Here is a 14188-nt window from a genome sequence, read left to right on the forward strand (position 1 = left end):
TATTTCCCATGAAGTGATGGGACCGGATGCCATGATCTTCGTTTTCTGAATGTTGAGCTTTAAGCCAACTTTTTCACTCTCCTCTTTCACTTTCATCAAGAGGCTTTTGAGTTCCTCTTCACTTTCTGCCATAATGGTGGTATCATCTGCATATTTGAGGTTATTGATATTTCTCCTGGCAATATTGATTTCAGCTTGTGCTTCTTCCAGTCCAGCGTTTCTCATGATGTACTCTGCATATAAATTAAATAAGCAGGGTGACAATATACAGCCTTGATGAACTCCTTTTCCTATTTGGAACCAGTCTGTTGTTTCATGTCCAGTTCTAACTGTTGCTCCCTGACCTGCATACAGATTTCTCAAGAGGCAGGTCAGGTGGTCTGGTATTCACATCTCTTTCAGAATTGTCCACAGTTTATTGTGATCCACACAGTCAATGGCTTTGGCATAGTCAATAAAGCAGAAACAGATGTTTTTCTGGAACTCTCTTGCTTTTTCCATGATCCAGTGCATGTTGGCAATTTGATCTCTGGTTCCTCTGCCTTTTCTAAAACCAGCTTGAACATCTGGAAGTTCACGGTTCACATATTGCTGAAGCCTGGCTTGGAGAATTTTGAGCATTACTTTACTAGCGTGTGAGATGAGTGCAATTGTGCGGTAGTTTGAGCATTCTTTGGCATTGCCTTTATTTGGGATCGGAATGAAAACTGACCTCTTCCAGTCCTGTGGCCACTGCTGAGTTTTCCAAATTTGCTGGCATATTGAGTGCAGCACTTTCACAGCATCATCTTTCAGGATTTGGAATAGCTCAAGTGGAATTCCATCACCTCCACTAGCTTTGTTCGTAGTGATAATTTCTAAGGCCCACTTGACTGGTAACAAAGAGTCAGACACAACTGAGTGACTTTCATTTCACTTCACTTATAGAAATAAAACTAGTACACAGATATCTCCAGTATTGGTTAGACTATGCCTAGTGGCATGAGAGAGCAACAGACAGTTATTTACGTTTAAAGTAGAAATGTTTCTTAGAGGGAGTAGCATTTAAGGTGATACCTGAACAATGAGGTTGCCTACATTGTAGACACAGGGAAAGTGTTCCAGGCAGATTGAAAGGGCAAAGCCCTGGAGAACAGAAACTTGCCACAAACAGAAAGTAGTCCAACTTTACTTGGAAGATACAGGAAAATTAAAGAGAGTGAGCAAGAAAAGTGGTGGCATGACATCACTGAGATCTTTGCACTCCTGCCAAGTGTAAAAACATTAAGGCAGTATAGTCAATGAGGAGACATTCTTCAGGGGAATAGACTGAACAGAGAAGTAATGTTGGGAAGTTACCCTGAAAGAAGTATGTAGAATAAGGGAAAGAGATGGGAAAGTACTTTGAGGCCAAGTTAGGACTTCAATAGAGTACACAAAGCATCCTGTTAGGTATGGAGGTGAAAACGTCACTTTCAGATCTCCTTACAGGATTTAATGTCATGACAGAAATGAGAGGTCCAGGGAGAAAGAAGATGACAAGTTTCTGGGAATCTTGCAGCTTTGAGATCCGAAAGGGCAAATTATTTTATTTGTAGGATGTTATCATGTTGACTTATACATTCTCTCTCTCTCTTTTTTTTTATCATATTATATTAACCACTGCCCTAGTGCTCTCTCTCCCCCCTTCTGTGACTTCACATGTCAAGTGTGTCTGCTAGCTTACTTAGCTTTGATAGTCCAGTTCAGTTCAGTTGCTCAGTCATGTCTGACTCTTTGTGACCCCCTGAACCACAGCACGCCAGCCCTCCCTGTCCATCACCAACTCCCAGAGTCCACCCAAACCCATGTTCATTGAGTCAGTGATGCCGTCCAACCACCTCATCCTCTGTCGTCCCTTCTCCTCCTGCCCTCAATCTTTCCCAGCATCAGGGGCTTTTCAAATGAGTCAGCTCTTTGCATCAGGTGGTCAAAGTATTGGAGTTTCACCTTCAACATCAGTCTTTCCAATGAACACCCAGAACTGATCTCCTTTAGGATGGACTGGTTGGATCTCCTTGCAGTCCAAGGGACTCTCAAGAGTCTTCTCCAACACTACAGTTCAAAAGCACCAATTCTTCGGCACTCAGCTTTCTTTATAATAGCAGGTGGATTAAAGCCCCATAAACTCATAGACACTCTACAATTTCACCAAAGCAAAGGAAAGTCAATTAATTTTAAGGGATATGCAACTTCCTTAAAATATCAAAATAAGGAAGTACAAGTGACAAAACATGCAAACAAAGTTACCACTAAGTACCTCCGTGTGTGTGTGTGTGTGTGTGTGTGTGTGTGTGTGTGTGTGTAAAGAGCACCAAGGGATAGCTCCCCAGAGAGTAAGGGGAAAAAATCACAAATGCGGAGAGAATGATGAGGTGGTTGATGTCAGGTGGTGATGCTGTGCAGTATCTTCATGCCCAAAGAGAGTCAAAAGGCTGCAGAATTACCATGAGGTTTGGGAAGATAGCAGGGTATTACAGACAGAGACCTTGGTAGGGAGCATGGTTTACTGAGGGGTTTCGTATCAACTATGAATTTCTTGATCCCCTACTTTCACTTCCATCTTGCTCTTATTGTCATAGTCATTCTTACTTAGAAGTGATGGATTCAACTGGAAAGATAATTTAGCATGAAATATTATTCAACGCCATATTCCCATATGTGCTCAGAAGCTCAGTCATGTTCAGCTCTTTTGCAACCCCATGGACTGTAGCCCTCTAGGCTCCTCTGTCCATTGGATTCTCCCAGCAAGAATCCTGGAGTAGGGTGCCATTTGCTCCTCCAGGGGATTTTCCCAACCCAGCGATCAAATTTGTGTCTCTTACATATTGTGTGTTGACAGGGGGATTCTTTACCACCGTGACAAGCTCTCATATCCCTATGAAGTATATCTTTTCATGCATTTTTCATACCTCTCAGTTCTTTAAGGAAGAATTGTGTAATTTTGATTTTGCCTACAAAATATAAACAGATTCAGTTATAATTAGAGATAGAATGTGAGTCAAGGGTTCACAGTAATTTGTTTTTGTGCCAGGAAAGTAGATCACACACTGAGAAGTAGGTCTACCTGAAATAATTTAGAAAGGATTTAATATTTTGCAACTAAAACTGGCACATTTGTTCAAAATTTCACTGTGCCCCTTACCAGATAATGTGGTGGGAATAATCACTTAGGCTAGAAATCAGGATTCTAGGAGTGGTCTCTATATTACTGAGTTTGTGATATCCTGCAGAAGTGTTTTGAATATATAGTGTAGCAAAGTAAATATTAATATCCATAAACTGCAAAGGCATATATAAATGAAAGCTCTTATACTATTATTACAAAAGATTCCATAATTTCCTATGGCACTTGAATTCTGGTGTTGGTGAACTTTGGAGAAGGATATTAGAAATGGCTGTAATGCCTGAGGCATCCAGATCTTCTCTATGACCCAGCCCCTATTTACCAACCGCAAGATGACCATCCAGGGGCCAGCAAGCAGTTTTCCCTCACAAGAAACTAAGTCTGAAAACTGTTAGAAAATATATCCAAAGGACACACACAGGTTTTATCTGACCTAATGCTTACAGTTTAATGACGTTTTATGGGAAAAATTAAAAAATCATAAATACATAATTTGGCAGAAAAGAATGAACATGCACTTAGAATAAGGAAAGAAACAACAATCACAAATTTTAAAAGACTGACAAATAGCTCAAAAATACAAATTCTAGGATAATAATAAATATTTAATAAACATATAACATGCAATCTAAAGAGATTTTTCATAAAATTTTCAGTTTATACTTTTATTACCTTTTCATATAACCATAATTTTGTGATACCATTTTCCATAGAGAAAGCAAAATGACAATTTAGTTTTTAATATAATAGATTGAAAACTATTTTTAATTATTGAAAATTGAAATGTATAAAATATGGTTCTTCACAGTTCAGTTCAGTTCAGTTCAGTCGCTCAGTCATGTCCTACTCTTTGTGACCCCATGAGTCACAGCACGCCAGGCCTCCCCATCCACCACCAACTTCCGGAGTTCGCTCAAACTCATGTTCATTGAGTCGGAGATGCCATCCAGCCATCTCATCCTCTGTCGTCCCCTTCTCCTCCTGCCCCCAATCCCTCCCAGCATCAGAGTCTTTTCCAATGAGTCAACTCTTCGTACGAGGTGGCCAAAGTACTGGAGTTTCAGCTTTACCATCATTCCTTCCAAAGAAATCCCAGGGCTGATCTCTTTCAGAATGGACTGGTTGGATCTCCTTGCAGTCCAAGGGACTCTCAAGAGTCTTCTCCAACACCACAGTTCAAAAGCATCAATTCTTCCGCGCTCAGCCTTCTTCGCAGTCCAACTCTCACATCCATACATGACCACAGGAAAAACCATAGCCTTGACTAGACGGACCTTTGTTGGCAAAGTAATGTCTCTGCTTTTGAATATGCTATCTAGGTTGGTCATAACTTTCCTTCCAAGGAGTAAGCGTCTTTTAATTTCATGGCTGCAGTCACCATCTGCAGTGATTTTGGAGCCCAGAAAAATAAAGTCTGACACTGTTTCCACTGTTTCCCCATCTATTTCCCATGAAGTAATGGGACTGGATGCCATGATCTTAGTTTTCTGAATGCTGAACTTTAAGCCAACTTTTTCACTCTCCTCTTTCACTTTCATCAAGAGGCTTTTTAGTTCTTCTTTGCTTTCTGCCATAAGGGTGGTATCATCTGCATATCTGAGGTTGTTGATATTTCTCCCAGGATTCTTGATTCCCGTTTGTGTTTCTTCCAGTCCAGCATTTCTCATGATGTACTCTGCATATAAGTTAAATAAGTAAGGTGACAATATACAGCCTTGACATACTCCTTTTCCTATTTGGAACCAGTCTGTTGTTCCATGTCCAGTTCTAACTGTTGCTGCCTGACCTGCATATAGGTTTCCCAAGAGACAGGTCAGGTGGTCTGGTATTCCCATCTCTTTCAGAATTGTCCAGAGTTTATTATGACCCACACAGTCAATGGCTTTGGCATAGTCAATAAAGCAGAAATAGATGTTTTTCTGGAACTCTCTTACTTTTTCGATGATCCAGCAGATGTTGGCAGTTTGAGCTCTGGTTCCTCTGCCTTTTCTAAATCCAGCTTGAACATCAGGAAGTTCACAGTTCACATATTGCTGAAGCCTGGCTTGAAGAATTTTGAGCATTACTTTACTAGCATGTGAGATGAGTGCAATTATGCAGTAGTTTGAGCATTCTTTGGCATTGCCTTTCTTTGGGATTGGAATGAAAACTGACCTTTTCCAGTCCTTTGGCCACTGCTGAGTTTTCCAAATTTGCTGGCATATTCAGTGCAGCACTTTCACAGCATCATCTTTCAGGATTTGAAATAGCTCAAGTGGAATTCCATCACCTCCACTAGCTTTGTTCATAGTGATGCTTTCTAAAGCCCACTTGACTTCACATTCCAGGATGTCTGGCTCTAGGTGAGTGATCACACCATCGTGATTATCTTATCTTCACATTTACATGTACGTTTTTTGATATCTCAGGTTTGTGCTTTCCATACTAGCAATTCTAATAAATTTAATGGTCTCTTTAAAATATTATATGCATGGCATGTATGTGCACGCTAAGTTGCTTTAGTTGTGTCCAACTCTTTGTGACTCCATGGACTATAGCCCACCAGGCTCTTCTGTCCATGGGATTCTTCAGGCAAGAATATTGGAATGGGTTGCCATGCCTACCTCCAGGGGACCTTCCCAATCAAAGGATCAAAGCTATACCACTTATGCCTCTTGCATTGGCAGGTGGATTCTTTATCTCTAAAGCCACCTGGGAAGGCCAATATGCATAGTACATTTGTAATTATTGATACTTATTATTGAAAATATTTATAATGGGAGAGAAGCTTCTATTTAGACCTGATATCAGTACGAGCTGTATCTTCTGCTTACAATTGCACACATCAGCTTTTTGGAAGGATTTACTACAGATAACTCTGACCCTGTACATTTCTACCCTTGTTTCTCTTGTCTTCCCATATATATCCCACAACAGGATCTCTGGGATGAGTTCATATCAAAATATGACCTCCAGTCCTGCACATTTCTGAGAAGACATCAGGTGAGGTAGTACGGTGGAAAACTTCTAGAAGCAAGCCCTACTTTGATTCACAGATGTGATAGCATACTTCATAAATATATCTCCTAAACTACAAACAGAAATATGTCCACCAAAACTAAATGTATCCCTGAGTTTACTTCCCGTGTCTACATCCTCAAAATTTCTATAGTCACACAAATCTTGTCATACAGGACAGGATAGATTTAGGATCCTAGTAGGAGATAGAATTCTTCACTGAGAATAGTCAAAATGCCTTTGTCTGAAAATATTTAAAAACCATATGCCATATGAATACACTGCTAATGTCATCTTGGTCCTTGGAAGCAACCCAAGCAAAAGAGGGCTCTGAGCTTAAGATCAATTAGCCTCATAGTAAGTCTGTCTCTGAATCAATGATGTATGAAACCAAGGAACAAATATTCACTTTGTTGGCCTTTTTCATGAGTATCACAGGAGAATAATGTCAGGTGTAGATTAGTGATAGTCAAATTATACTTCTTCAGGCTTGAGCAAGGATTAGGGTGTGAAATCAAGCAGATACAAAAAAGAAACTTTAGCAGGAAAATAGGATGACAGAGTTGAGATTCTAATGAAGAGGTAGGAAGTATCAGATGAAAGAGATGGGAATATGAAAATGAGTATCAGTGTTCAGGATTACCAAATGAAACCACAGAAGCCACTACACCCAGAGATGCCCTCTCCATTGAAACCTAGTTTTCTGGTAACACCTGGATACAGCCAAAGGCATTCAATATAAGAACTTGTCCACTCCCAGAATATGAAAGAGAAGGTGTTAGTCTAAGCGGTTAAACAGTGACGTACATCTCTAATCACCCTGATTTGGTTGACACTCTAGTGGTTTTCAGAGGAGTTTCTCTCAGATGCGTTACTCTGAATGACTAATTCAGCTGAGGAAATTAGTGCTTATATGGGTCTATTAGTAATGGCACTGACTTACGTTAAGAATTTATAAGCATTTTCTTTTAGGACTATCAGACATTTTTGAGCTTGGGAATTTACAGTCACTGGGTATGGAGGGTTAGGGTTGGCACCATCAGAGAGAATCTTTTTATTACCAAAAAGTAAGCAATCTTCCCCAACCACCCTCCCCTGCCAAAAAACACCCTACATTTCCAGAAAAACATCGCCATGCTCTTTGAGTTTAATGTCAAATCTGGGAAGGGGATTCCAGTAGTGAAGTTTAGACTAGAGGCCCAATACTTAGTGTGGGTAGTCTAACTGCTCTTCTTAAAATAATCTTTCCTGGGAAAACTACAAAACTTTACAAGGTTCAGGTAGGAGTCAGAGAGCAACTGGAACTACACACCCCCTTTCCACTGAAACAATGTTGCTCAAAGGGATGACCCGAGGTTCACCTGTATTGGAACTTCTAAGGGTGCTGGTTTAAAATGAAAAAATCACCAGCTCACAGAGACTTAGGGAAATGCAAACTCTGCATATGGGTCTCACAAACATGCATGGCTGACAAGCATCCCAGTGAATTTTTACAACTTTTGCACCAACACCTGAAAAGTGGCAAAGGCTGCCATCAAGGATGAGGATGGATTGAAGGAAGGATCCTTAGCCACCATCAAACAGTTCAAGGAATTGCCTCAAATTACACGGCCAGAGTCACAGAGAATTCCAAAGTGGAGACATTCACATTTGAAATGTCTCTTCCCTCCTCCCTGAGTTATGCTTGCTGAAGATTAATGCCTTACTCTTTGCGACACCAATTTTACTTTGCTGTTTCCCATTATGGCTCCTTTGCTTTCATTCTCTCCCTCTTTTGACAGATACAACTTCATTTGGATGTTACTATGGTCCTCCTGTGCTTTCTGGACTCACTAGATTGAATGGAATCTCAAATCCCACCAACGCTCAGTGATATTCTCTCCCTCTGTGACATTCCTAAAACGTTACCATGTGATTTTGGCTTGATTGGCAATTGAAAGGGAACTCTGGGGTACTTCTCTCTTTTTAAACACTGCTAATCATCAAAACCATGGTCCTTATCACATACCAAACTATATGTCTCTATAATTAGCACCATTCCTCATAGGTCTGCCTTCTGGTAATATACTTCAGGCAATTGAGTTCCTCTTCCACATGACAGCTATGGCTATATTCTAACTGATGAGTCTTTAGCTTTGCATGTTTTATAATGTATTCTGTGCACATGAAATGAGAATTGTCTCAATTGCCATCCATATGATTATACATTCCTAACCATGCCCTCATTAGATAAAAACTCCAACAAAACTGTCCTCAGAAAAGTTTTTGTTTGTGCTGTTCAATGTGTGCATGCTCAATCACTTTAGTCATGTCTGAATCTTTGCCACCGCATGGTAGCCTACCAGGCTCCTCTGTCCATGGAATTCTCCAGGCAAGAATACTGGAGTGGATTGTCATGCCCTCCTCCAGGGAATCCTCCTGACCCAGTGATCAAACCTGCATCTCTGTGTCTCCTGCATTGCAGGCAGATTTGCTAGCTGAGCTGTCGTTGTTTCAATAGTGGTTCTCAAACCAGGGCAGTTTTCTCCCCCACCTCCCACTCTGACAATAGGGAACATTTGACAATGTCTAGAGACACTAATTGGAGAAGGAAATGGCAACCCACTCCAGTGTTCTTGCCTGGAGAATCCCATGGACAGAGAAGCCTGGTAGGCTGCAGTCCATGGGGTCGCATAGAGTCGGACACGACTGAAGTGACTTGGCAGGCAGAGACACTAATAGTGCCTACACCTGAGAGGGGCGCCACTGTCTTTTGTGGACAGATGCCAACACACAAACATCCTGCAATGCCCAGAATGTCGCCCCACCTTCCCCTTTCATCCCTACAACAAAGAATTGAAGAATTATCCAGACTAAACTGCCAAGTGTTGAGGCTAAGAAAACTTTGTTAGAAAACCTCAAGTCAATATAGAAAAATGTGTACAATGATTTACTTGCTGCTCACTCTTCCTTGAGATTCCTTTCAAAACAGGCAAAATTTTCACATTCCATGTCACCTTTCGCCTGGAAAATTGTTAAAACATATTTTTACAAGTTAGGATCATCACTGACAATGTTATAAGCTACTTACATGTTTATCTCAGTGGAAAAGGGGAAAATTCTGGTTCTTTGGACATATTCTGTTGAATGTTTTGTCTGTACATAGTCTCCAACTGGTCTGAGAGAATCATTTGCCCTTGACTTCTAAAACAAAACAAACAAAAAGAACAAAAATAAAATAAAACAAATGTCAGCACATGAGAATCTGACTTGGAGGTAAGATATTCAAAATCAGCCTTCTATAAACACTATCTTTAACTCTACTACAATAAAATAGACATTAAACACATTTAAATTGCCTACGAAGTAAAGATGAAGCCCACTTTAATTCATTTGCATTTTACAGTCATTCATGAGGTATTTAATGTGTGCTGGGTGCTGGGTCAGATGCTAATGATATGAGAGAAAACAAAATCTCTAACTTTGACAAAGAGTCTGCTGAGGGAGAGAGAAATATAAACTGTTCTCAGAGCAGATGACATTCCTGTTCCATCAAAAAGATGACTCAGAAGAGTCGTTCTTCATCTTCTGCCACCAAATCTTCCAACCCACCAGCATCTCTAAAACTGTATGCTCTGCCTGTGCGGTGACTCAGTGGATTCACTGTCCATGTTCTACATAGACCAACTTCTCTCACACACTGGGTCCCACCTCTGTCTAATCAATGACTTTCCTCAGGTAATTATCTCCTTTCTCTTTTCTCTCATTACATCATGTTTCGCTCCTCTTTTCTGTATCACTGATATCATCATAAAAGCATTCTGTACTATCTATAAGTCTCAGTCTCATCTCTATACCCTCACCTCCTTCTGATCTCCCTTCACCCTCTTAGCTCAAACTATCAGTGTCCTTTGATACAGATCATCTCTGTCTCCTCCTTAAAATACATATATATATATTTTTAACTCGGAATTTTGTACACCATATATTTCTGATTTTTTTCTTACCTATATGGTTGCTACTTCTCAGTCTTCTCTGCTGGAACTTCATCTCCCCAACCTTGAAATGCTATAGACCCCTTACTCTTAGATGATCCTATCCACTCCAATGGCCTTCAACACATTCTATGTGCTGATGACCCTCAGATTTCTATTTCCAGAATGAATCTTTCCTCTGAATTGTAATACTTTGTACTAGGATGTCTAATGGGCGTTTCAATCCTTGCAAATCTGAAACTGGGCCCTTGATTCACCTCCCTACCGCTTGCCAAACATGTTTTTCCTCTAGAGATTCTTATCACAGTAGTTACTGCCATAAAGCATCTTATGTCAAAAATCTGGTGTCATAACTTTTCTTCAAACCCATCAAATGAATATTGATAGAATTAGATTTGAATAGTAGCCTGCCCTAACCTAATGTCTCTCTCTTGGGTTCATCACCTGGTACTCCAAGAAGTCTCTGCTCTGGTAAATCAACAGCCAGTTCTCCCCATAGTAGCCAGAGAAAAATATTTTTAAATGAAAATTATATCACATCACCCAGGTCCTTATGACAAAACACAAAGAATAAATAAAGAGCCTCTTGATGAAAGTGAAAGAGGAGAGTAAAAAAGTTGGCTTAAAACTCAACAGTCAGAAACGAAGATCATGGCATCCAGTCCCATCACTTCATGGCAAATAGATGGGGAAACAATGGAAACAATGACAGACTTTATTTTCTTGGGCTCCAAAATCACTGCAGATGGTGACTGCAGCCATGAATTTAAAAGACGCTTGCTCCTTGAAAGAAAAGTTGTGGCCAACCTAGACAGCATATTAAAAAGCAGAGACGTTACTTTGCCAACAAAGATCCATCTAGTCGAAGTCATGGTTTTTCCAGTAGTCATGCACGGATGTGAGAGTTGGACTGTGAAGAAAGCTGAGTGCTGAAGAATTGATGCTTTTGAACTGTGGTATTGGAAAAGACTCCTTTGTACTGCAAGGAGGTCCAACCAGTCCATTCTAAAGGAGATCAGTCCTGGGTGTTCACTGGAGGGACTGATGCTAAAGCTGAAACTCCAATACTTTGGCCACCTGATGTGAAGAATTGACTCATTGGAAAAGACCCTGAAGCTGGGAAAGATTGAAGGCAGGAGAAGAAGGGGACAACAGAGGGTGAGATGGTTGATGGCATCACTGACTCGATGGACATGAGTTTGAGCAAGCTTTGGGAGCTGGTGATGGACAGGAAAGACCGGCATGCTGAGGTTCATGGGGTTGCAAAGAGTTGGACACGACTAAGCGGCTGAACTGAACCCAGCTCCTGGACACTGTGTGGTAGTTTTCCAACATTCAGAATAAAATCATAGTCTTTACCTTATCAGGCTCAATGTAAATTCTCACTTCCATTTCCTGTCATTTTCTCCTTGCTCATGACACTCTGTCAGCCTTTTTGCAAGTTTTACCTTTTTACCTCAGAATCTTTATAATCACTGTAACTACTTCCTGAAACAATTTTTCTCCAGGAAATCACATGGCTCATTCCTTACTATGTTCATGTACTACCCAAATATCATTTCCTAAGAGACAACCCTCTTAATATCAACTCTTCTCTAACCCCATGCTATGCTATGCTATGCTAAGTCACTTCAGTCATGTCCGACTCTGTGGGACCCCACAGACAGAAGCCCACCAGGCTCCCCCGTCCCTGGGATTCTCCAGGCAAGAACACTGGAGTGGGTTGCCATTTCCTTCTCCAATGCATGAAAGTGAAAAGTGAAAGTGAAAGTGAAGTCATATCCGACTCTTAGCGACCCTATGGATTGCAGCCTACCAGGCTCCTCTGTCCATGGGATTTTCCAAGCAAGAGTACTGGAGTGGGGTGCCATTGCCTTCTCCATACCTTGTTATAATTTTTCTAGCATTTATCACCACCTGATTTGCATTCTAATTTACTTGTTTGTATATTTACTGTTTATTCCACTATTATATAAATGCCATAGCCACAGGATTTTTGTTTTGTTCTCAACTCTATCCCTGGAGAAGGAAATGGCAACCCACTCCAGTGTTCTTGCCTGGAGGATCTCAGGGACGGGGGAGCCTGGTGGCTGCCGTCTATGGGGTCACACAGAGTCGGACACGACTGAAGTGACTTAGCATAGCATAGCAACTCTATCCCTAGAGCTAAGAACTGTCCTTGGAGTATCTTGGGCACTCAAATATTCATTTAACTACTGAATGAACTAGTCTCCATATTCAGCGAGATAGCACCTGGTACACGCTTTCCTAACTTTTGTAAACTTTGTTCATTTCTCTTATTTACCAAGCTTATACTTTTGGAAGCAGTATACTAACCCTATGTTGTTTATAGGTAACTGGAAATAAGCATTCATTTGTAATACTTTCTATATTTGGGCACATCTTACCCTGAGGTGGAAATCAAACAATATATGATACAGTGAATACAACATTCCACAGCACATCAATTAAGTACAAATAAGTGATTAAAATAATTACCAAGACAATCACATTATTTTAAATAATCTAATTTTTAATAATTTTAGTAATTAGGAAAAATATATTTAGTAATTAGGAAAAATTATATTTATATATATTAGAAGTTTGTATATTTAAGGGATGAAACAAGATGACCCAAGATTCCATTCTAGAGATGGGTGCAATTTGAGCTCTTCAAAAAGGAGGGCATGGGAACCCACCTAGTATTCTTGCTTGGACAATTCCATGGACAGAGGAGCCTGGTGGGCTACAATCACAAACAATTGGACAGGACTGAGCAACTGACACTTTCACTTTCAAAGAAAATTGTAGTATATCTTGTGGCTGGTCTTAGATATTTGATACCAGAATCAATGTCTGTGTTTCATGAATTAGGTTTTGATGTGTTCCCTGACATCTAGGATTTGAAGTTCGATGAGCTAACAATACTAAAACTTTGCTTTCTTAGTGACAAATGAAACATGTACTTGAAAAGTAGCCTAATAACTGTGTAACCTAAAAAAAAAAAAATCTGAATAATGGTATCGAGTCATAACCTGCAGAGATAAAGAGATTGATGTTCCCACTGTTCCTGAGCAGACTTAGATTAATTGTCAAACTTCCAATGAAGGAGTGAAGAGCTGCTTGCCTCAATCTTGTTGAGAATAAAGATTCTGACACTTCTTATTTCACATTACAAAGGTAAATAAACATACTTAATGCAATATATTAAAGCACAGGGTTGGGAGGAAAGAGGAACAGGCTTCTAATTTTTGCTCACCCCCTAAGAAGTAGTATGGCCTTGAGCCCCAATTTCCCCATTTTTATCATTAATAACAGGTGAGGGGAGTGAGATAAAATAATTCTTTGTGTCTTCTACTTGAGGCCAATTTGCAATATAAACCACAAAGCCACTTATTGGCAGTTCTACAGATTATACTGAATGTAAGATCATTTTTGTGCCTTTTAACATGGACAAAGATATAAAATATATCCATGGCATAAAATTTTTCCATAAAGTCAATTAGAACAATAGGAAAAACCCCCAAAATCAGTTCCTTCAAAACTCAAAAATTAACCAATGGTCTGTAATAATCCAAGGAACATTCATTCAATAAAATTGGCTCAATTTTGGTAAAAAGCAGTGAGCTTTGTGGTGTCTTAACTTGCCCTGTCCCCATCTGCTCTTACTACCTCTGTGATATCTTTGAAAACCAGCAGCTTTGCAGTCTACTGTGAAAATCTTCAGTTTAGCAGTCACTTGGTGGAGCAGAATGAATTCAGGGCTCCCCACAAGTCAGAGAATTACTGTTAGTTGATCTGCCTGACAGCTGCCTGAAAACCACCACTTAAAGGACTTGTATTTATTTCACCTGATTCAGAACTTACTCAATGAGAAAAGCCCTTTGGGAGGGGTGGTATTTGTCTAAAATGATTAGGGGCAATTGTTTAAGACTGCAGCTGCCTGAAGTAGTGATAACAGTTGGAGAAATCAAGAGGCTTACCAGAAAATATAAAAGGAAACACTAGAAATTAGATGTCCATATGGGGCTTTTAAAAGTTCTGACATTTTCTTGGAAAAGAAGGCCACTCA

The sequence above is a fragment of the Bos indicus x Bos taurus genome, chromosome 2 (genome assembly GCF_003369695.1).
Source record: "Bos indicus x Bos taurus breed Angus x Brahman F1 hybrid chromosome 2, Bos_hybrid_MaternalHap_v2.0, whole genome shotgun sequence".
Lineage (NCBI taxonomy): Eukaryota > Metazoa > Chordata > Mammalia > Artiodactyla > Bovidae > Bos > Bos indicus x Bos taurus.